Source organism: Sminthopsis crassicaudata, chromosome 1 (assembly GCF_048593235.1).
Source record: "Sminthopsis crassicaudata isolate SCR6 chromosome 1, ASM4859323v1, whole genome shotgun sequence".
Taxonomy (NCBI): domain Eukaryota; kingdom Metazoa; phylum Chordata; class Mammalia; order Dasyuromorphia; family Dasyuridae; genus Sminthopsis; species Sminthopsis crassicaudata.
The window spans coordinates 106,028,007-106,053,792 of NC_133617.1; the positions used below are offsets into that span (position 1 = coordinate 106,028,007).

The 25,786-nt window shown below is 35.1% G+C and overlaps 1 long non-coding RNA gene across 1 annotated transcript in view; it reads right to left on the reverse strand.

Moving 5' to 3' along the window:
- Nucleotides 1-15,386: 15,386 nt before the first annotated feature.
- LOC141552739 (uncharacterized) overlaps nucleotides 15,387-25,786 on the reverse strand; it is a 21,096-nt gene continuing 10,696 nt past the window's right edge. Inside the window, exon 3 of the long non-coding RNA XR_012485242.1 lies at nucleotides 15,387-15,578. This is a non-coding gene — a long non-coding RNA (uncharacterized LOC141552739). The remainder of the gene's footprint in view (nucleotides 15,579-25,786) is intronic.

Consider the following 25,786-nt stretch of genomic DNA (forward strand, 5'->3'; position numbering starts at 1 on the left):
CATCAGGAAAACTTAGGTTCAAATACCTTCACACTTATTTGATGTCCAACCATGGACAGGTTTCCTAACTTGATAAAGATGGGAGTAGTACCTGGCACACCTGCCTTCCAGGGTTATTGTGAGGCTTAAATAAGATAACATATAAGTGCTTTCAAAATTTTTAAATGCTATTATTATTATTACAAACTGGCTTTTGCAAACTATTTGTTAATACATGTATTGAGCTAATGTGTGTGTTTGTAAGTTACTTATTATGTAAATTGCCTGACTCCAGCAGGCAGGATCTCTCAGGATATGGTTAACTTAAAATTGTTTTGTGCGGCTTGCAAAACAATACAGTCATAAAAAAATTCCCGAGAGAGTATCTGATGAAGATATAAACAATGCAGTTTTGGTTTTGTTCTTAAATAATAACCAATCCTTAAAATAGTAATTTCCCATAGCAGTGCATTGATTTATTTGGAGTGAAGAGGGATTTCTATGTCTTTGTGAGACAGCACATTGTCACCTTTGATATTAGGATGCCTCGCTTCAAACCAATATCTGTCAATGGGGTTTCAAAGAAGCAGCAGAGGCCCAGGGTGGGGAAAGAAGAGGCAGGGGAGGCATTGTCATTCTCATGAATGGGGTGACCAAAGATTGCAGAGAAGTCATTTACTTTTCAAGGAGCTACAAAACAAATGGAATTTGGGAATAAAACTGGCTCTTTTGCTGAATTCTTTTGCATCTTGAAGAATTGAGGAACCTTTTAAAATCCTTTCAAGCAGAATATAGCCAAAGTCCCATTGTGACCTCATGTCCTTTTCTTTGTTCTGCCATCTTATATTAGTTACACACATCTTTATCATTTCTCTCCATTATTCTTCCTTACATTTATATCTTATCCATCTATACTGCTACTTCTCTACTCATGCTCTCATTATCTTTGTTCAGGATGGTTTCAATAGACTCCTAAAATTGGTTTCTTCACTTTGAGTCTTTCCCCCATGATACACATCTATAGGCACATTAGTCTTTTTGATTCACAGGTCTGATCATATAACCTCTGCTCATAAACCTTACTTGGCTTTTCATTTCATTTACCAAATAAATACCAACTGCTCAGTTGGCTGCAAGGCTCTCCACAATTTTATTTTAACCTATTAGTCCAGTCTAACTTCATACTTTCCCAGTCAAAATCAATGACTTCTTCAGAGTGTGCAATTTGGAAATAAAAATTTTAGGCTCTACCATTTTCTTCTTGTGTGACTTTGGGCAAGTCACTCAAACACTTTGAGCCTCAGTTTTCTGTTCTACAAAATGAAGGGGTAGGATTAGATAATCTCTGAATTTTCTTCCATCTTTATAGGTATTATAACCCCTGGTTATATCCTTCATTTCTGCCTCTATGACCATGCAGTAGAGAAGCAGCTGAACAAGGAGGAAAGAAGGAAGTTCAGCATGTGATGTTAATAAAAAAAAAATTATCTTGGTTAGAGACTTCACACATTATTTGTCCAACATCTTGTGTTATTACCTCTATTATATATGACCTGCCTTATGCTGATCCAACCCTCAGCTTTGACCTATGTTCTTGATTTCTGCCTAGACCTCCAGATTTGCTGACACTCATACTTGGTTGAATTATTTGCAATATGGTTTGCAATATACCTTTATCCTACTAAGCATATTCTCTTCCTTTAGGCCTTAATTGTTAATTGCCTATAATTATCAGTCCCATTCCTTTAGGGAATGAGCAGGGACCAGGCACTCTGTTCTTTTGCTTAGATTTTCTTATATCTCTTTCCTTTCTATCTTCCTGTATTGATATTCTATTTATTCTTCAAGTCCCAGATAAAATGTAGCCTGCTCAAGAAAGCCTTGCCTTATTTTTACCAGCTGGAAATAATTTTTCCCACATCTGCTTTATATTCAAGTCTTACACATATTTAGCATCTAATTTGTATTACATTTGTCTATGAATTAGATTGCAAATTCTTTATAGTCAGAATCCCTCTCTGAAATATCTATTGATTCTCCTTCCTGCATATTATCCTTTAGACCAGTGGTCCTCAAACTTTTTAAATAGGGGGCCAGTTCACTGTCCCTCCAACTGTTGGAGGGCCAGACTATAGTAAAAACAAAAACTCACACTCTGTCTCCTCCCCTCAGCCCATTTGCCATAACCCATCAGGCCGCATAAATGTCCAGCAGGCCTTAGTTTGAGAACCCCTGCTCTAGACAAACTGGTCTCCTTACTAAGACTCATTTGGGCTTGAGCCTTCTCTTACCTTCCCTGCCTTTTGCTTGGATTGTTCCCAGTACCTAAAAGGTGTTCCATGCTCACTTCTGCTACTTTCTTAGGCTCATCTCAAGCATCAACCAATCAATGAACGTTTATTAAGCAACAATTAAGTATCAGTCATTGTGCTACATAACAGGGATGTAAAGACAAAACTAAAACAATATTTGGGATCAAGGAATCTAGAATCAAATGGTTAAATTCTAACCATTGATATGAAGATTGTCATAATGCCAACCCCTTTCCCCCAAATCACTTTGTATCTATATGTTGCCTCCCAGGCTGTACTGTAAACTCCCTTGACAGAAGGCAACTTTCACATTTGTCTGTATGCTCAGTGTCTAACAAAATGTCTGACACATAATAGGCATTTAATAAATACTTGTGGATTAATTGACTATGTACCTTTGTATATGCTCAGTGTCTTGGCCATTTGTTTCATATGGGATCACTTAATTGTTTGTAAAATGAATGAATAAAAATTGTCTCTCTTTTGTCCTCTCATTCCTCAGGGCCTAAACATCCTTTGATCTATTCAAATCTGTCTTTAGTTTTCAGAAAAAAACCTGACTCGTGTGTTAGGATTCAATAATCCTGACCTCTTTAAAGAGAGAATCCTATTAGCATTATTTCCTGTATTTGCATAGCACAGAGATAGATCTCTGGACAAAAATATCTGTTCCCCCCCCTCCAAAAAAAAAAAAAAAAAGAAGAACCTTAAGACAACTACAAAGCAAAAGTAAGCCTCTTAATGAAGGGGGCAGAAGATATAGAACTCTGAAAGGGATATTCATTTAAACAGCCCCTAAAATAATTAGGACCATCACCAGTTAGGGAAGGAAGTCAGCAAGGATAATTAATAAAGCCTGAAGACTAGCAAAGTGCTTTACAAATATTATCTCATCTGATCTTCAGAGGAATATTGGAAAATAGGTATTATTATTATACCCATTTTAGGGGATGTGAATACTCTAATACATATGTGAATACATATGTGAATACTGAGGCAAGAAGAGATAAGTGACTTGCCCAGAGCCATTTGCTATTTATTCACCTAGCTGCCTTCAAATTCAACAACAAACATGTTCATTGAGGGACAATTTTAACAAGGAATTTTTAATAAGGGTTACTTTTAACGAGATTTTTAATAAAGATGTTCTTTTTTGTGTGAGTGGAAGGGATATAAAGATATGGTATCTTTATGTGTAACTTTTAGTATGAAAGTCAATGAAAATGGGCAACTCTTCTGCAATCCAGAGTCTTGGAGAGATGATTGGAACATAAAAAGTTAAATGACTTTTCCTAAGTTTGCATGTCTAGTACATGTCAGAGGACAGAACCCAAGATTTCCCATCCCTAAAGTCATCCTCTTGTCCATGTTACCATGTTTTTTAAAATGCTAAATTTTTTCATACTATGTATTTAATATAATTATATCATTATTAACATATTATTATTGTATATTATATTTATATATTATCTTGTATGTAAGGATTATAATTAATTATAACATAACAATATATTATATTATATAATATTATTTATATTTTGTAAGTGATTGGCAATATAACATGGTTTGCCATGCCCTACTCTCTGAGTGTATTAAATTTTTGCCACCTTCAGGATTCTCTGAAGCTTTGTAGGAGAGAATCTTTGTGTTTGGCTTGGGGATAATCTTTTTTCTCTGCTACTGGCTCAAGGATCCATTGGCTGTATACTTTTCTTCATTTTAGGGGCCTAGTAACCAGCCTGGACTAATTCTGCTTATACCACTTCACTCTCTAAGAAAAGAGGTAAAGGGAATTAGAATCCCAGTTGAGTTTACATGCCATTAGTCCCACCAACTTCAAATGCACAGCTGGAAGTGAATTTCTGCTGGGCTAGAATACCCTCAGTCCTATGACATAGCTGCTGAGCTGCTCTCATTCCTCGACTCCTACATCCCTGTGATTCCCATTCCCATGGTAGATGAGAGACTCTATTCCTAGTACCTAGAAAAGAAAAGAACACACAAAAAAGCCAGAGATCTAGGTTTATTTCTTATAGGACATATGACCTAAGGGGTGGAGGGGTGGGTTTTTAGGTCCACCTTCCTTATTACATGGTATGAGTAAAGAAGTTCTTCACTCTCAAAAGATAAAAGCCCCTGCCTTTTCTGGTTTAGGCTATTATATAAAAACTTTACAGTTAATAGAAAAAAGCTACTTCAGTCACATGGTAGGCCATCAGAACATGCCCATATATACTCCAGTCCTTCAGTTTCCTACTATTTTTTGTGCATATGAAATCAATTGTAATAGTTAAAAATTTTGAGATATAGCTTCTTAGTAATTAATTATTTTGTTAATAATACTAGTATAGTAACACTCTTAAATATCAAAGACCCCTTATGGAATCCACTCAATGCTTATTTGTCCTTGACTAGGTCGATATTCCTGCAGGTGACAATTGACTCTGACTGGCTAACAAGTAATGAGAGAGAATGAATATTATAATGAAAGGTGGACCTATTTTGTCATTCCCAACTTTGGCCAATTTAATAGAAGAATTTACTTCCATTGAGACCTGAGTAAAACACAATGGATTTCCTCACCTGGGTGGGGTCTGAACAAGATTGTTAAGAAAGTCAAGCCAACTTCATTATCTGCAATTCTTCAGCTAGTTCTACAGAGGCTGAACAACAACAACAAAAAAGGCATCAAAAGAAAAAGACAAGAGGAGAATAGTATGTGCAAAGGGAAGCATTATTGATTATCTAGATTATCCTAGATCCTTCCTCCTTTTTATAGTCAGACTTCTAGGGGAAACAAAGAAACCTGCCCATTCTTTTGTCTGCTCAATTTTTTTCAAAGTCGTGCTACATGGCTATTCTCTTTCTCTCCAAGGTTACCAAATAATTTCTTGGTTGCCAAATACAATGGTCTTTTCTCATTAGTCATCCTTCCTGCCTTCTCTGTAGTATTTGACCCTATAGAAAGCTACTCTGTTCTTGGATATTCTCTTTTCTTTAGTTAGGTGACACTGCTCTTTCCTGGTCTTCTTCCTAATTGCCTGGTTGATCTTTCTTAGTTTTCTTTGTTGGATCACAGACCATACTCTTTTGTTTTATAATTTCCCCCATGTTTTCATCAAACCCTATAATTTAACCATATATATGCATATCCATGTATAAATATATGCATAAATACATATGATTCTATTATTTATCTATCTATCCATCTGTCTACCTACTGCTTTCATATCTCTTCTGAATTCTAATCCTGCATTACTAACTGCTCATTGAACAGTTGAACATTTCCAATTATATGTCTTTTAGGAGATATAAAGATGAGAGAAAGGAACAAACATTTATTAAGTGTCTACTACTTGCCAATGCTTCACAAAATGTAAGTGCTTTATAAAATCTTACTGATCCTCACAGTCCTACATGCTATTAGTATTCATGTTAGTATATGGTTGAAGACATTGAAGCAAAAAGATATTATATTATATCCCATGTCACACTGTTACACTAGGTAAGTATCCAAGGGTATTTTTGAACTCAGGTTTCTCTGACTTCAGGTCCAAAGCTCTATCCACAGTGCAATCTAGCCACCTAGGCATCTCAACTCAATGTTTCCAAAACAGAACTCATTCTCTTCCCTTCTAAAACCATCAATCTATGTAATTTCTTTATTTCTACTGAGGCTACATGTATCTTGTCACCCAGATTCACAATCTTGAAATAATTTTCTTTTTACAGCTCCCCACCCTCCAAATTCAAACAGTTGCCAAGTCTTGTCACTTCCAGAGTCTCACTTCAGAGTGATATTCAGAGTTATATTCAAACACTTAACACAGCCTGGTTCAGGCCTTCTGAACTCAGCTTTCAGTGTCTCTCTTCTCTAATATAACCTCTACATAGCTGTCAAATTGATATTCCTAAAGCACAGGTCTGATTGTGACACTCAAGAAGTTTTAGGGACACCTTATTATCTCTACAATAAAATTCATAGTTTTCTGTTTGATATTTAAACCCTTTTAAATCTCACTCCAACATATCTTTCCAAACTGATTACATGTAACTCCTTTTCCTTTACTCTCTGGTTCTGTCAAACTAACCTATTTGGTATTCTATACACATGGCATTCCATCTTCAATCTCTGTGCTTTTTCCTATCTCTGGAATGCTTTTTCCCCTTAACTCTGGTTTAGCTTCAGTTTCTTTTAAGTATCATCCTAAATGCTACCTTCTACAAGAAGTCTTTCCTGATTCTACTAGCTCTCCCAAATCCTATCAGTCTACTCCCCTTCCCCACCCTTAGCAATAGCAACAAAATTGCTTTGTATTTACTTTGCACATATTTTATATTAGTCTGTGCACAGTTATTTCCTAGCCTCTTAGGACATAAGCTCTTTGAGAGAAGATACTATTTGTTTTTGATTTTTGTCTTTGAACTTCAGTCCCAGACTCAATGTCTTATATTTAATTGGCACTTGATAAATGCCAATTTATTAAAACTTATGGAGTGAATGCATGAAATTCATGACTGATATCACCCAGGACATTAAATTATTCCCCTCCCTCCACCCCCAAATATCCAAAAGAGAAAGAAATAAACAAAGAAGCAAGCAAGCAAATAAAAACCTTGAGGGTTTGGTTCCAAAATATGTGATAAAAAATGTAAAAAATGACAATCATGCTCATTTCTCTTCAAGAAATAAGAATTTTTAAAAATTCAAAGCCATATTTGTTTTTTATGGATATATGAGGTCATAAGTTAGCCTTTATTAGAGGAAGGATAATGGAGATATTTGTGGAATGTAGTTGAGAACCAATAGCATTTCAGAAAATATTTTATCCCTTCAGGACTCTGGTATTTGTGTGTCAGGTATCTGTTATTTTTCATAAGCTCATGTGTTTGAGGAAGAAGATAGCAGGATTAGGACTAAAATTGAGCAATTTTGTGGCCTCAAAGCAAACAGTTGAAACAGAATAATCTAAAAACATCTGCCTACCATTTCCCCCATAGGCACAATCTGTAATTTGAATGGATATCAATATTATTCCAAGCAGAACTGTTGGAGGGCAACTAATTTAGTCCATTTATAGTATAGACAGGGAGAAGAGTTTCTGTCAGGCAAGAATTCAACTTCCTCCTTGACCACATGTTGATTAGATGTTTATACCCAAGTCTAGGCTAGTGCAGAGTTGATTTCTTAAGAGTAAAAGGAATATTAACGTAGCTGAAGCTGACTCAATGAATGCTTCATAATCTAGTAGTTCTAATTATAATAATAATCTTTATAATCTGTAGGTCTAGTTCTTGGAGATAAGGTAAGAATTTGTTTCTCTCTCTCTCTCTCTCTCTCTCTCTCTGCCTCTCTCTCCTCCCTCTCCCTCTCTTTTCTCTACATTTCTTTCTCTCTTTTCTCTTTTTTCTCCTTCCTTTGTTCCTTCATCCCTTCATTCCTTCCTCTGTTATTTCTTTTTCTTTCTTCCCACCTTTCTAACTTTGACTTAAAGGAGTATATCAAATGAAAGAACCTGCAGGAAACCTTATTCCTGATTTGAAGCCCTTACTCTCAGTTCTTCAAAAAGATGTTCCAGGGTCTCCATAGTTGGTTTTGTTTTTCTTTCTTATCCTTATTTCACATCAGTATCCTGCTCTAGGAATGCACTATGGTGGGAATGAGCACTTAAGTTAAAATTAAAGGACCAAAGTTTGAATATTTGCTTTTTATGCTTCAGTCATTTTATACCAAATTTCTATTTATATCAATATTGTTCTATGCATTTGTAGATTCATTATAAATTGAAATTGCTTTATTCTTTGTATCTGTATTTCAAGCACCTAATACAATGCCTGCCTTGTAGTAGGTATGCAATAAAGCTTTGTTGATTGCACTGAAAATAAACATTCCATTAGATGGTATACCCTCATGTAGCCTAAGATTATTTAAGCTTTCTTGGCTACCATATCACATTATTGATTCATATTAAACTTAAAATCCATGAAAATCCCCATATAATATTCAGAAAAAAACTACTCTATAGTTATATATGGTGTTCATATGAAAGTGATTTATTTGAACCTCTATATAAGTCTTTGTAATTATCTCTAATAAACATCATTGTATTTTCACTTATCATTTAAACTTGGCAATATCATTTTGGATTTGAATCCTGGCTCTTTTATGTTAAAGTCTCCAGTCTCTTTATCTTCAACAATCTTATTAAATAGGTAGTACAAATATTATTATCTCCATTTTAAAGATGAGAAAACTCAAAGTCAAGTGACATGTTCACCTTTATGGAGCTAAAAAGTATCAGAATCTCCATTCCAATCTCTCCATTCCAAATCCAGCCTTTTTTCTATTATAATAGGCAACTTTTCATTTGCCACTGGTCCTAGGTTACTATGGACAAATCATTTCATCTTTTCAGTCCTCATTTGTTCACAGAAACACTTAACAGCCATCTTTAAGGGTATAAATGAATTTTGATCTGCATCAGAGAAAAGAATGTCAATCCCAAAGCAATAGTTGATTGCTAAAGTATTCCCTTCATAATTCACCTGTTAGTTTGTTGACTAACTATGAAGAATGTATAGTATGAATTATACTATGTTAGGTAAATAAACCATCATCTTTAATACTTCAATCTGGGGATTCATTGACCTTGTTGAGTCCTCCACCAATGTGAGACACAATTCTACCCTGACTCAATAAACAGTTTCAGAGGTTGTTCTAACCAAAAATAAATTCATTCCCTAGTGACCAGCCTTCTTGTAGTGAATTTCTTTGTAATTAGATAGACTGACCTTGTCAATGCATGCATATGTTTCATATAGTCCTGAACTTGAAACTGAATCTTTTTCAGCTTGGTAGGAACTAACAGAGCTTGGGTACTGCTAGCAAAGACTTTGAGAACTTGGAGTTAAGTGCCAACAACACAAAGTTATCAGAGAAAGAATCCAATGGAGGAAATGATAAGAACTTAATGTTCTTATTCCTCTTGAAATCTTTTCTGTGCCCAGACTGTCCTGGGCATATATAGAAACACTCATTCACTCAACTAGAGTGTTTTAAGTACATACTATGTGCAAAACAATATGTTATGCTTGGGGATACGAGGACAAGGAATGAAACAATCCCTATCTGAAATAAGCTTACATTCTAATGTAATGTAAAAAATTCTAATGAAAAAATATATTGACATGTATTAAGATTCTATATTTTTATATTTTGTATCTACTATTTATTTCCTCCACTTTTGCACTTCCAAATGCATATGCATATATATCAACTTATATATACACATATGTAAATATTGGTGTATATACACAAATCTATCTCAAAATTTGGGATTTCTTTGAAATTGAGGTTAATTGCTTATTAGGGAGTAAGTAGAAGGAACTTTTAATTTTTTTTTTTTTATTTCTATCCCTGACTTCTATAACTGACTTCAAAGTATATGTGCATGTTTTGTGTGTGTGTGTGTAAGACAGATAAGTAAAAGATAGTCCTGGAGAGAGAACATTAGCATTTGGAACTTCAGAAGTCGGTGCCTAAACTTCATATTACAAAAAGGTATGAACTCTTATGAAGTAGAGTTAAGAAAGAAGTGCATTCCAGATATGTAGGATGGCCAATACAAAGCATAGATGGGGGAAATGGAAGCCATGTTGGCTAGATCAAAGTATATAGGAGATGGAATAATGTCCAAGAAGGCTGGAAAGATAGGCTGAGACCAGATTATGACAGGCTTTAAAAAGTAAAGAGAATAGTTTATATTTGATCCTAGAGGCAATAAGACGACATTGGAGTTGATTAAGTAGGGATCAAAATAAGTGACTAAATCTGTTATACATATATATATATATAAATATACATATCTTCCTATATGTATATAGGTCTATTTCTATATCTGTCTATCTGTCTCTCTGTTTATGCTTCTCTGTTTTCAATGACCTCCTTGGGGAAATAAGCTTATGTAATCTTTAATCAAAGAGTTCAGACATTTTAGTTACTTATTTACATAATTCTAAATTGTTTTCCAAAATATTAATTAAATAAATAGTAGTAGCTCTCATTTCTTTTAAAATAATTTTAAATTAAAATTATTTTCTCTTTTTTTCATATCCTTCTCCCACTTGGGTAAGATGATAGTGGAAACTGTCCTTGTAACAATTTTATAGTAAAAAAAAATCTTAAATTGTCCATGGCCAAAAAGGAGTGCAAAAATTGTGTGCATTTAATACATCACATCTGTTCCAGGAGATGGGCAACATTTTTTATTTTTGGTCTTATGGAACCATGGTTGATCATTGCATAGATCAGAGTTATGAAGTCTCAAAATTATTTTTTTTAAATAATGTTCTTATCAGACATAAATTGTTTTTCTAGTTCAACTCACTTCACTCCATATCAGCTCATTCAAGTGCATGTTTCTCTGAAACTATACATTTCATTATTTTTTTTTTCCTGCACAATAGTCTTCCTTTATATTCATATAACTCTGTTCACAATTCTTCATTTCTATAGTGCTTCAGAATTCATGGAGTCTTTCACTTACAATATCCCAGTGAGGTAAATTATTTAAATATTATCTCCTATATAGATGAGGAAACTAAGGCTTAGGGAGGTTAAATCAATTGTCCTGGATTTTCCAGCCAGAAAGTGTCAGAGGGATTCAAATCCAGATCTCTCCTGATTTTAAATCCATCATTTTGATGAAATATATTGCTTTCCTTTAAACACACAACTCTTTGAATCTAGGATCTTATCATTTTAGTTAACCCCAGGGACTCCTTTTTCCTTCTAGTATAAAAGCACTAACTCCCCTATTTACTTCTGAAAATTCTTAACAACATACCCCCCCTTCTTCGCCCTCCCCCCTCAAATTTCCACCAACATTGGACATTCTTTGAACTCCCAAATTCTATGATCTGTCTCCTAGGAAGCATAGGGAAATGAAAGGAAAGATCCAGACTTTGCTTCCAAAGTCAGTGTTCCTTACAGTGTAACATGTATTATCTATTCTTGGCTCTCGTTTTGGATTTTGACTTGCAGTAAGAGTGTATGTTTGTGTGTGTGTTTGTGTGTGTGTGTGTGTGTGTGTGTGTGTGTGTGTGTGTGCGAATACTGGATGATAGGATTCTACAAAACTAGAAAGAGACTTGACTTAATGGACTTTTAATAGGGAAAAAATGTTTTTATGCCTCATTGAATTCATTCTGCAAAAGGCTTACCTAGTTTGAATCTGAAGTGAAGTAAATAGAAAAAACATTAAATTTGAAATCAGAAGACCTATGCTGACATCTTGACTCTCCAACTAAGTACTGTGTGATGATCTTTGACAAGTCAAAGCCTGAATTTCAGTTTTCTTATACAGAAAATGGGAATAGTAATGAACATATAATAGGCTTATTATGAAGACCTAAAGTTTTCTCACTAGAACTTCGTAAACTATAAAGTGTTGCAAAAATATAATATATCAATTATTATAATATAATATGCTAATTATTATATATTATAATATATAATTATTATATGTCATATATTATATTATACATAATTTTGTAATATATATATATATATATATATATATCTCCAGCAGAGAATTCAATCTTGACCAAGTTGTTGAGCACCTTTTCTGACTTGGACTGGAGAAGACCAAGGCTTAAATTTTGCCTGAGATACTTACCAGTGAGACCAAGTTTCTTGAAACTGGGTATTATTTTTGACTTGTATCTCCAGAGCCTCACCCAGTGATTCATATATAGAAGGTACTGACTGATCAGCTATGTGACCCTATGTAACATATACCTTCTTTGAGTTGCAGAAACTCCTTAAGACTTATTATCCATTATACTAGATGGGTTTTGTTATGAGTTGTCGAAAGTGGATCATATTATACCAGTGGAACCACATATCATTGACTGATTAAAATATATGCAATATATAACGCCAGGTGTTATGAGTGATATAAATTTTGATTGGAAACTGTCAAGGTGGCTCTAAGGATTTTGTTGGATCAAGATAACATTGGAGGCACTCTGTTGAGGGTTTATCTACAAAATACTTTTTTTTTTTTTTTTTTTTTTTTAATCAGAAATCAATCTTATCTTGATGGGAGTTCACAAAATGGTTTCTCCCTTGTCCCTCAGAAGCTGAATGTGTTGATATAGCCACAGGGAAGAGTTCTCTTCTAGGGAGAGCAAGATGCCTAGGTGTTCTTTAGAAAGAAGGAAATAGATGGAGGGACCTCAGGAGGAGCCATTACTGGTCCCTTACTCTGTTCACAAGTCCTTGAGTCAGTACCATTTCATAAAGGTTAGGGTAGAGATACAAAAGAAAATATGGATACATTGTATTTTCATTAAGTTCTGAGAACAAGTTTAGCTTAATGACTCACTTGTGACCTTCAAAAAGGCATTTTAATTCTGTATTTGTTTATTCACCTACAAAATGAATAGGTTGTAATAGCTTAGTAGCTTGCAAAGTGGAGACTATGTATTTTCATTATTTGAAGTACAATTTTAGGGCAAAGGTTCTTAATTTGGAGGTTCTCCCTTCAGGGAGTCATTGAATATTAATTTTTTGTAATTGCATTTTGATGTAATTGATTTCCTTCATGATGCTATGTTTCTTATTTTATATATTTAAATATCTTTTTCTTAGAAGGGGTCTATAGCAATAAATATTTATTAAGCGCCAGCTATGTGTTAGGCATTGGGTTTGTAAAAAGAGGCAAAAGATAGTTCTTGCTTCAAGGAGCTTACAAACTAATGATATAGACAACACACTGTACAAACAAGTTATGTATAGAATTTAAAAAAATAATCATTAGAGGTACTAGAATTAAAAGGAAGTGGAAGGAATTTCCTGTGGAAAGTAGGAATTTAACTTGAAGTTTGTCAGAAGGTAGATATTTGGAGGAAGTATGGGGGACAGCCAGAGAAAATGTTTAGTGGGGAGAAATGGAGTATCTTGTTCAAAGAACAGAAAGGAGGCCAGTGTCAGTGAACCAAAGAATATGTGATGAGGTTTAAGGTATAAAAAGACTAGAAAGATGGTAGGAGAGAGATAGTTTAGGAAGAGCTTTGAACTCAGAGGATTTTGAATGGAATATTGGGCATAATAGAGAGAAACTGGAATTTATTTATTTTGAGTAAGGGATGATATGGTCAAACTTTAGGAAATCATTTTGCTGTCTGAGTAAAAAATGAACTGGAGTGAAGAAAAATTGTGACAGTTATACCAACCAGTGGCATATTGCAATAGCCCAGGCATAATGATGTGAGGGCCTGGACCAGCATGATAGTGGTATGGGAGAAGAAAAGAAGTAAATTTGAGAAATATTGAATATTGCAAAAGTTAAATCTCTTAAGTTTTGGCAAAAGATTGGATTGGTATGGGGCGGTGTGGATAAGTGATAGTGAAGAGTCAAATGACACTCATATTGCTAGCATGGGGGCCTGGCTAGATAATGGTGACCTCAAGAGTAATAGGAAAGTTTAGAAATGGGGAGGAAAAAATAATGAGTTCAGTTTTAGACATGATGAGTTTAAGTTGTCTACTGGAAATCCATTTTGAAATGTGTGAAAGGCAGTTGGAGATGGGAGACTAGAGATCAGCCAAGAGGTTAGAGCTGGAGAAGTAGCTTTGAGAATTATAAATATGAAATAATAATTGATTTCATGGAAGCTCATGAGATTACCAACATACAGGGGAAAGAGAAGAAAACCCAGAATAGAGCCACTTCAAATACTACAGATTAGTGACTGTGACCTGACTGAAGATTGGGCAATGGAGACTGGGAAAGAGCATTCACCATGGATAGATAGAGCACCAACCCTGAAGTAAGGAGGACCTGAGTTCAAATGTGGCCTCAAATACTTAACACGTCCTAGCTGTGTGATCCTAGGCAAGTCATTTTATCCCAATTGCATCAGGGAAAAAAAGAAAGAAGAAAGAAAGAAAGAAAGAAAGAAAGAAAGAAAGAAAGAAAGAAAGAAAGAAAGAAAGAAAGAAAGAAGAGAAAGAAAGAAAGAAAGAAAGAAAGAAAGAAAGAAAGAAAGAAAGAAAGAAAGAAAGAAAGAAAGAAAGAAAGAAAGAAAGGAAAGAAAGAAAGAAAGAAAGAAAGAAAGAAAGAAAGAAAGAAAGAGAGAGAGAGAGAAAGAGAGAGAGAGAGAGAAAGAGAGAGAGAGAGAGAAAGAGAGAGAGAGAGAAAGAGAGAAAGAAAAGAAAGAGCATTCAGATTAGTAGGAGATGAATTAGGAATGAGTTGTATCCCAAAAACATAGAAAGAAGGAGTATCTAGGAAAAGAGGTAATCAACAATGTCAAAGATGTAGTGAGATCAAGAAGGGTCAAGACTGAGAAAAATTTATATATGTCACTTCCCTGCAATAACCAATTTCTGAACTTGTGTCAAACATTGTTATTCTATCCTCATAATTCCTTATCCCACAATATTCCCATATGCTACCCCCTCCCACAATAGGCTTCCCACCACTGTGCTGACAGACCTCAGTCCCTCAGGGAGGAGTGTGAATCCTGGTGGACTTTCATTACAAGGAAGGCAAACAGGGGCTAAGTGACTTGCCCAGAGTTAGATAGCTAACAAGTATCTGAGACTAGATTTAAATTCAGATCTTCTTGATTCCAATCTGACCTCAAACCCTTGTTGCTAGCATGTGTGACCTTGAAAAATTCACTTAAGCCTTGTTTGCTTAGAAAGCAGCTAGTTAGCTCAGTGTATATAGCACTGGGCTTAGAGTCAGGAAGACCTATGTTCAAATGTAGTGTCAGATATTTATTAGTCATTTAACTCTATGCAAATCACTTAGCCCCTGTTTGACTCAGTTTTCTCATCTGTAAAACTGGAATAATAATAGCACCTATTTCCCAGGGTTGTTGTGAGGGTCACATGAGGTAATAATTGTAAAGCCCTTAGCAAAGTGCCTGACACATAGTAAAAATGATATGTTAACTATTATTATAATTGTAGTTGGTTTTCCCCAAGAATTTCTATTTTAGATTTTTCTCATTATCTACCTCCTCTACCCCTCAAAACAAGTTATTTAGTTTTATTTACTAATTGATCATGAATGCCTTCTTTTTATTCTTTCTCAATTATTTGAAATTCAATCTCTGTTTAAATCTCCAGTTCTAATAGCAATTCTTCCATACAGATTTCTTTGAAATCTTCAACTGGATTTCTCCTTTCACCAAAGTTTGATGACATTTTTCTTCTACCTTTTGTAGAGTCTGTTGATTGCTTTCTGTCTTTCATGATAATGGTAATTGAACCTGTGGAGAAAGGGTCAGAGTGAGGCTATTGTCAAAATCAAATCTCATTCTTACATTATTATTCATACTTGTGTCTTATCTTCCCAGTTCAATTATAAACTCCATGAAGGCAAGGGCTCTAGTTTAATTCTGCCTCTGTCTCTCTCTCCCTTTGTTTCTCCTTCCCTATATGTGTAAGTATGTATATATGAATGTATGTATGTGTGTAATGAAAGTTTGTCACTCTCAGAATTCTTCATTCTCAGAAGGAAAGCTGCAAAAGTCCAGAGGATACTCAAGCAAGAAATTTTAAAGATATTGACAGTTCTCACTATGAAGCAAGTGGGCTAAGGCTGCTCTCAACCACATGGTAAACAATGCATGGAATGTAGTCTCGAATCCAAACTAGGATCCAGGAGTCTAGAAATTCAGGCCATATGTTACAGCCCGCTCAGCAGGCCTGATAAGCAAGAAACTGGTATGTTAATCTAGCTTGGCTTTGGACTTGAACTTGGTGTGACTAATGCTATGTACTGAGCTAAGATGAGAGCTTGGTGTGAGCATTACCCTAAGAGAATTGAAAAAAAAAATCTCTTTTCTCTGCTACTGACTCATACCTCTACTAACTGTGTCTCCCCATTTCAGAGACCTCATGAGAAGCACCCCCATTTCATTAAACTACTTATTATGAGATTAACTTTTCTAAAATGATTCTTCAAAGATATAGCAAAAACAAATACTTCTCCCTCTTGGGAATAATTTCTCCTCTATGACACTTCAGATAGAAAGCAAGCTCACATCTTAGCTGTTAGGAGAAAAGATTAACATGTAATAATCCTTAAGAAAGTAGGGCTAGAGCAATCATGTTATCTATCTATCTATCTATCTATCTATCTATCTATCTATCCATCTATTCATATAGAAATTATATGTAGATTTATATAAAATTTATATATATATTTATGCATATATACTATAAATAAATGTTTATGTGAATCCATAATATACATACATGTAGATATGAGTGTATATATTTACATATACTGGATTCATTAGTTTAGGGTCATAGTAGCAAAATAAAATAGAAACTTATCTCTGTTGGCCTCATATTGGCTTAGAAAATCACAAATTAAATTGATCTATTATACTTTTGTTTATTTTGCCAAATATTTTTAATAGTTTTTATTTACCAGATAAATGCATGAGTAATTTTACAACATTTACAATTGCCAAACCTTTTGTTCTAATTTTTCCCCTCCTTCCCCTCCTCTCCAGTTGGCAGGTTGACCAATACATGTTAAATATGTTAAAGTATAAATTAAATACAATATATGTATACATGTCCAAACAGTTGTTTTGCTGTACAAAAAGAATCAGACTTTGAAATAGTGTACAATTAGCCTGTGAAGGAAATCCAAAATGCAGACAAAATTAGAGGGATTGGGAATTCTATGTAGTGGTCCATGGTCTTCTCCTAGAGTTCTCTCAGCATCAGTTCATATAAATCTCTCCAGGATTCTCTGAAATCATCCTGCTGTCATTTCTTATAGAACAATAATATTCCATAACATTTATATATCAGAATTTATTCAGCCATTCTCCAATTGATGGCCATCCATTTAGTTTCCAATTTCTGGCCACTATAAAGAGGGCTGCCACAAACATTCTTGCACATATAGCTCCCTTTCCCGTCTTCAAGATCTCTTTGGGATTTAAGCCCAGTAGTAACACTGCTGGTTCAAAGGGTATGCACAGTTTGATAACTTTTTGAGCATAGCTCCAAATTGCTCTCCAGAATGGCTGGATGTATTCACAAGTCCACCAATATTGCCAAATATTTTTCAATTACATTTTGATTCATTTTGGCAATCCTGGTTGTTGTTTTTCCTGATTGGGAATCCAATTTGACACCTCTCAAGAAGAAAACTCCTACCTATGAAAATCTTTAGTTCATGGTCTTAAAGAATTGTCTGGTAGCTGTGAGAGCATAAGTGACTTGCCTAGAGTCATACCACCCCATAATTTTACTCCTCTCTGACTCTTGACTCTTTTGTTTAGTTAGATTAAATAGAATCCCAAAGCCAAATTCATGCAAATATTTAATATCTAATAATTATAACGTATATATTAATTGAAAAACTGTTCTCTAATCATAAACTCTCCAATAAAGGATAGATGAAATCATATTTATATAGCTCTTAATAATTTAAAATTTCTTCATATACATCATTTTTTCTGATTTCCATCCCTACAAAATCCTTAGAAAGTTAGTGATACATGTTATCACCTTCTTACAGGGGAGACCAAAGAGAGGAAACAACTTGCCTATGACCACCCAGCTAATAAGTTGTTGAATTAAACCCAAATCCTCATCCTGTGATTCCCACTCCAAAGCTCTTTCTGTAATACCTCAGAAAAGTAGGGGATATGTTTGGGTTGAAGAAGGTTGTAGATGGCACCATTCAAAGCACATTATATAAAAATCCATTGGTTTTGGCTTTTCCATTGATGGACTCTTGAACAATGGCTCAATGCTTATATGAATTAGTACAAAGAAAGATTGTTTTTAATTTTGCTTTTAAAGCACCTCATTCCCTGGGGTCACTCATGAGACCAGTGGAGTATGCATCTTGCTTTTCGGGACAGGATTATAAAGACATTTGATTGATTTTTGTGACAAACATAAGCATATGTGGCACATTTCATTAGTATGTATACTCAGGAGAGTTTACTTATTTATTTTAAGGCAAGCATTTATATTCTTTTATAATCATCAAACTAAAGAAACTAAAACTCAATGAAACTTAAGCATGGTATTTGTGGATAACACAAAATACAAACTTTAAAACTAAAAATCCTTTTTGTTAAATTCAATTAAAAAACAAAGCTACAATTTGAGACTTTAGTATTGGGCAGATTATACCTTGCATCGTTTGGAAGCATAGTTAGGAGAACCAGTAATGGAACTTGTAGAAACTTATCAGAAATACCCATAAGAGAGGTATTTGGCCAAATCTGGATTCTGAGAACCTGGGTTGGAATACTGACTTAAGCCAATCCATTTCACTTTCTAGACTGCAGTTAGTTTCCTTGTCTGTAAAATAAGGCAAATAGATGATTTTAAAGGTTTCCTTCAATTCTGTATCTATGATCCCATAAAATAAATATTTTCTCCTTTATAGTTGGGCCCCTCTAGGAATGATATGAAAGCACCAATTCCAGTTGTACAGGCTTTGCTGCAAACTTTATTAGGCCTCTTCTTGTGGAGAGGCCTCTAGAGCTTGTGGCAAATTTTTTGGAATCTCTTCATCAGAAGGAAAAAAAAATCCTCCATTGAAGCTGGATTTATATCCTCCCAGGGTTGTTATAAAGGAAATAATGAGAAAATATTTGTAAAGTATTTTACAAACCCACTAGCTATTTTGGAAATAATTTAAAGTCATCTGATATCTCCTTTAGGGAATGAAGTGGATGATCCAATTATTCATCATTTCTTCTGGTTATATTGGTTTAGAACTGGAAAGGATCTCTAAGTTCAATTTTCCAGTCCTCTGATTTCACATTTGAGGAAAGAGAGGGCAGAGAAGTTAAATGACTTTTCTAAAATCACATAGTAAATCACAGAGCTGGAACTTGAATCAGATCCCTGGGTTTCAAACCCAGCACATATAATATAAATCAGGTTGATGGTCTTGCATGATCTAGAAACTAACTATGAAGGTACTCTCCAGAGAGGATATAAAAAATGTCTGAAGGGGCAGCTAGATGGCAAAGTAGATAGAGCACTGGCCCTGGAGTAAGGAGGACCAGAGTTCAAATTTGACTTCAGACTTTTAATACTTGCTAGCTGTGTGACCCTAGGCAAACCACTTAACCACAATTGCCTTGCAAAATAAATTATAAATTTAAAAAAAAATGTCTGGAGCTACACATAATGTGACTTGTATGAAGGAGATTAGTCTCAGTCTGACATGAATTCTACTTTATTTGCTAAAAACAAACTCTGCTCATTCTCTAAAAACCTCTTGGCAGCCTCAGTTATTTTATAGTCAGAGACATATTTTGAATAGGGCAATGAGAGCTGACACTTATTTAAAGCTTTTTAGTATAACAGAGGTCTGGCCAAAAAGTCCAGTCCTCATGAGCATAAGTGGAGTTCTCAGCTGATGCAATCCCTGTGTGAACTTTGGAGTAGGCTAAAACATTCTATAACTGGTTTTGGTCTATTAGCTACATGATAAAGCGGAGGTCTGTTGATTGGCTGTGTATATGGAACTGGGGTATATTTAAAAAGGCAATAGTCAGCCAAGACCTGTTTCTTGGAACAGATCCTTTCTGGATTTGCTGCTGGTGGAGAAGGATGAGTGACTGATTGGATAAGGAGCCTCAGGCCATCTCTCTTGGATCTAACATGAAGCCAAGAACACAGGTTCTTTTGTTCATTCCTTTTTACTTTTAGGTAAAGGAGAACAGGGATTGAATGTTCTTACAAGCAATGGATGAGTAACCAAGAGTGGGGTCCACACTTAGTGTTCTGATCTGTAACTCCAGTACTAAATCTAGAGGAATGATTTTTGAGTTCTAACTGAGCAGTAAAAATCTCTTTGTAAAAGCTAGTTGACATTAATTGGTTATATGGAATGGGATGCTGATCACTATCAGCTAGTAGTGGGGGAAACACACTGTAATGGGAGCTCAAATTAATAGCTTTAGAGAAAGATGCTCTTCCCTCCCAAACAGGCATACTAATCCACTATAGGCAGAGTTGTAAATTGGTCTAACCATCCTGGAGAGCAATTCAGAACTATGTTCAATGTTTTATAAAGCTGTGCATACCCTCTGACATAGCAATAGCCACTCCTAAGTCTGCATCCCAAACAGATTAAAGCAATAGGAAGAAGCAGCACATGGTAAAAAAAAAAAAAAAAAAATATATATATATATATATATATATATATATATATATATATATATATATATATATATATATATATATATATATATATAGCAGTCCTTATTGTGGGTAATGAAGAAATGGAAATTGAAGGGATGCCTATCAATTGGGGAATTATTGAACAAGTTGTAGTATATAAATAATTGTGAGGCCATACTAATGTCTTTTAAGAAATGATGTATGGAATAGTTTTTAGAAAAAAACAATTAAGATGTGTATATGTGCTGATACAAAGTGAAATGAACAGAACACTATACACAATAATAGCAATATTATAATGAAAATCAAAGATTAGATATTCATATCAATACAATGATCCCTGATGATTCCAAAGGATTCATGTTGAAAAATACCATCTACAGAGAGAGAACAGATAGATTATGAGTGCATATTGAAGTATATTTTCTTTCACTTTATTTTTCTTTCTTTTTTTTTATAACCTGATTAATGTGTAAATTTTTTAAAAAATTACTTCACCTATTTAATAGATATCATATTGCTTGATGTCTCAAAGGGTGGAAGGGGGAGTAGAGGGAAGGAGAGAATTTGAAACTAAAAATAAAAATTGAAGAACAGAAAGATTATCTGACCCCTTAGATTCTAGGACCCTAAAAGGGACATGTAGTCTGATTTGCTCTGAAAGGGTGAAACCAAAATACTTTTACATACATTTTCTTATTTGATTTTCGCTTCAGGCAATATTAATACTATTTTACAGACCAGAAAAGAAAGAGAGAGACAGAGACAGAGACAGAGAGAGACAGAGAGAGAGAGACAGACAGAGACAGAGACACAGAGAGAGAGAGAGACAGAGAGAGAGACAGAGAGAGAGAGACAGACAGAGACACACACACACACACACACACACACAGAGAGAGAGAGAGAGAGAGAGAGAGAGAGAGAGAGAGAGAGAGAGAGAGAGAGAGAGATAGAGACAGAGAGAGACAGAGAGAGAGACAGACAGACAGATGGAGACAGACAGAGACAGAGAGAGAGACAGACAGATAGAGAGAGACAGAGAGAGAGAGACAGAGAGAGAGACAGACACAGAGAGAGACAGAGAGAGAGAGACAGAGAGAGAGACAGAGACAGACAGAGAGAGAGAGAGACAGAGACAGAGAGAGAGAGACAGAGAGAGAGAGAGAGAGAGAGAGAGAGAGAGAGAGAGAGAGAGAGAGAGAGAGAGAGAGAGATGAACAACAGATTAATTCAGATGAAATGATTTGCCAATGATCACATAGTAAACAAGTGTTGAGAAGGGATTCAAATCCAGATATTACTTGGCTATAAGTTCAATGGCTGTTCATTTAACAAACATGTATTAGATACTTACTGTGTCAGGCAACATGTTATATACTAGAATTGTGAAGAAAAAAACAATTCCTGTTCTCATCAACTAAACATGTTTCATCTACTCATTGTTTTTGAAAAGTTGTTTCAACAATGAAAAACAACAAAGCCACCTTGTCCACTTAACAAATGAGGGCATTGAGTGCCCAAAGGACTAGCTGACTTTCCTTAAGTAATGCAAGTAGTGACAGAATAAGGATGGGATTCCTAGTCATCTGAACACAAATCCTCTGTAAGGCTTCTGGACTTTTTCTGGTATTTTTGATTGTGCCCCTGGTTCCCTTATCCCTACCAAAAAATCCCTTTCATAAGAAAGCTAATTCTGAAGTTTGTGCCAGGAGGTGAATTTTATTAAATGACTGAGTAGTGTCTATCAATGCTTTTCTCCAAGGAGGCTCAAAAATATGCTTTTGATACTCGCCGAATATTTTAACCTTCCCCCATTCTAAGAACTCCCCAAGAAGTTAATACTATTATAAACTCCAAACTTGAGGAGAATGCTGTTCCCATAGCAGATTGGAAATTTAAGTCAATTTAGAGGAAAATTGACTGCAGGAGTTAAAGGGACCCCAATTAAGATTGCATTAGGGGAAGCTATTCAAGTTAAGACTGCATTAGTTCCAGCCAATTCAGCTAAAGCCAAAGGAATGAAATACCCCTGGGGCCTTGCTGAGGGGGCATGTGGGGAAGTTTGAAAGCTGCATTAGTTTTGGCCCTTTTAAATTAGAACATAAAGAAAAGCCCGCTCATTACTGAGGCCCACTCTAATGCCCAAATAACTTAAAAATTCATAGAAATGGCCAGTTTTGAAAAGGAGTCTTTCTACTCCACAAGGAAAGAACTTGTGAGGACAGAGAAGCTATGCAATTTATCCAATGCCAACACATTGAGACCAGTAGCCCAGGGGTTGATTGGGTTAGATTGGGGTTGGAATTATGTTAAGATTTCTCTGAGCTATCTTTACATGACTTAACTATGTGGCATCCTTCCAGAACTCTTATGATTACCTAGCTTTCAATAGTAAGCATGGGATAAGACCACAGACCACTTGGCATCTGTCACCATTTTAATAAAAAAAGATTCCCTGCTTCTAGATTCCTGCTGCTTTAGTCCTAAAGTCAAACAGCTCTTTGGGTGGGCTCATGGTTTCCAATTTAAGATATCAATAATCAATAAAAAACAGGCAGAAATTAGGAATCGACAGTCTTCTCCTGACTATAATAAAAATTTGTTGGGATTCTTTGGAAAGTCATTCCCCTTCTTGGAGCCTTTGAGACTTTTTAAAATGAGAGGGTTTCAGTGTGGGGTACTGGTACAAGTATGTATTAGTACTCAGAGAAATAGGGTTTGATTCCCAGCTCTGGCACTAACTGTGTGAGATTTAGTAGGTCATTTAATTTCTAAACTTTAGCTATCTCATCAAAAAAAGGAGTGGGGTTGGACTAGATGGTCTTTAACTTTAAAAATGCTCTGTTCCCCTGAAGGTGGATCATAATATTGTCACCTTTTTGTTGTCATTGTTTGCTTGTTTTTTGTTTTTTTTTTTTTTCTTTCTCTTATTTTTCCCCCTTTTTATTTGATTTTTCTGGTGCAGCATGACAAATATGGAAATATGTTTAGAAGAATTGCACATTTAACATTATGTCTGATTGCTGTCAGGGTTGGGAGAAGGGTAGGATAAGGAGAAAAATTTGGAACATATTGTTTTGCAAAAGTGAATGCTGAAAACTATCTGCATATATTTGGAAAAATAAAATGCTATTAAAAAATAAAAATAAAAATTCTCAGTCCCAAATAATTTCCATGCTATGGAAAAAGCTCTGTGTTTAGGGAATTAGAATCATGGTATTATAGATATGAAAGGGACCTCAGAGGTCATTTATTTCAACCCCTTCATTTTACAGATGTGGAAACCAGGACCTAGAGAGTTTAATGAGAAAATCTTCCCTATTAGATTGAGACCTTTGAGAATAGAAACTGTTTTTTTTCCTTTTTTTTTTTTTCCTTTCTTTGTATCTTTTTGTAATGAACATAATAACAAAGTTAAAATAACTTTCTTTGAGAGATCAATGGGATTTGTGATGTCTACAATGTGAGTAAGCTCTCTAATGATAAAACCTATCCTTGTCTGCCCATTCTATGTCAAATTGGTCTATGTTATCCTATAAATTTGACAGGGGACCTAAACCAGCATTCTGGGAATTCTTCTAATATCCTTTTCATGTTGTGTGGATTTCAATGAACCATGCAGCTTTTCATTGGTTTTCCTTCTTTCTCTCTTTGTAATTGGCCTTTTTATTCTTGGTCATACATTTTTCTGGTGGAAAAAAAAATGAATCCCCAAGAAATGACAGTGGACCACCTCCTAGTTAGACCTAAAATACTGTGTTCAATTGTAGGTGCCATGAAAGCCAAAATGGTGGAGAAAAGCCAGGAAGTTGCCTGAGCTCTTCCCCAATTTCCTTTGAAAACAACATTAAATGAAATATCTGAATAGATTCTGGAGAAACAAAAGCAACAACAACAAAAAAATGGAGTGAAACAATTTTCTAGCTTAAGATAATTTAGAAGGATTGCAGGAAAGGCCTGTTTCACTAAAGTAAAAAGGGAGGATTACAATCCAGCTCAAGTAGTATCTGAGCAAACCAGTGGGAGACTCAACTACAGCACAAATAAGCAACTCAATGCTGGCTTATTAGGCCAGTGGCTCAGCAAGCCAACTGTGAGGCCTCTAACACCAGCACATAAGGCAAACTGCTAGCCCAGGAAACCCTCTCCTTTCTTCTATACAACATGTGCAACTAGGCCAGGCCACCTCACTGAGAGGCTAAGCTGCTAGCACCTGAAACCATAGCACAGAAAGTCAATATCTAGATTTCTGGTCCCCAACATAAGAAGTTAGGACATTGCCCTTGTGCCCCAGGAACAAAACTCAACTTTAAAAATAATGAAATGAGCTAAAAATGAGCAAAAAACAGAAAAGAGCTCTGTCCATAGAAAGCTACCATGGCAACAGGAAAGGTCAAAACACAAATTCTGAAGAGGACAATACCAAAATGCCTATATGTGAAGGCTCAAAGAAGAATATGAATCAGTCTTAAGACCAAAAAAAATCTTCTTGGAAGATTCAAAAAGGATTCAAAAATCAAATAAGAGGTAGAAGAAAAATTGGGGGCAGGGGAAGAAATGAGAGTTATGTGAAGGTCAATAGCTTAGAAAAAAAGGAAGGACAAACATTGAAAAAAAAAAAAAAACAAAAACAATTCCTTAAAGAATACAATTTGTAAAGTGGAGGAAAAAATCCATCAAAGAAAAACCAAACTAGAATTGTGTAAATAGAAAAGAAATTATAAAAAGTGAAGAAAATAAATCTTTAAAAATTAGAATTGGGCAAGTGAAAGTTAGTGATTCTATGAGACATCAAGAGTCAGACAAACAAAATTGAAAGAATGAAAAAAGAAAAGAAAAGAAAAGAAAATGTAAAATAACTCATTGGAAAAACAACTGACCTGGAAAATAGATTTAGGAGAGATGAATTGAGAATTATTATTCTAGCTGAAGGCCATGATTTAAAAAAGAAACTGGACAGCACTTTTCTTGCAAGAGCAAGAGAGAGCAAAAGAGAGATAGCAAGAAAGAGATTTTTTCCCCCCACTTTATGAATTATATTATTTAAGGAATTTTTTTTTTTTTTTTTTTGGTCAATGTTTGTCCTTCCTTTTCTAAGCTATTGACCCTCTTGTGCGCTCTCTCGCTCACTCTCACGCTCTTTCTCTTTCTCTGTCTCTCTCACTCTCTTGCTCTGTCTCTCTAGCTCTCTTTCACTCTCTCTCTCTCTCACTCGCTCTATCACTCTCTCTCTTGCTCTCTCTCGCTGGCTCTTGTTCTGTCTCTCATTCTCTTGCTCTCTCACTTTCTCCCTCTT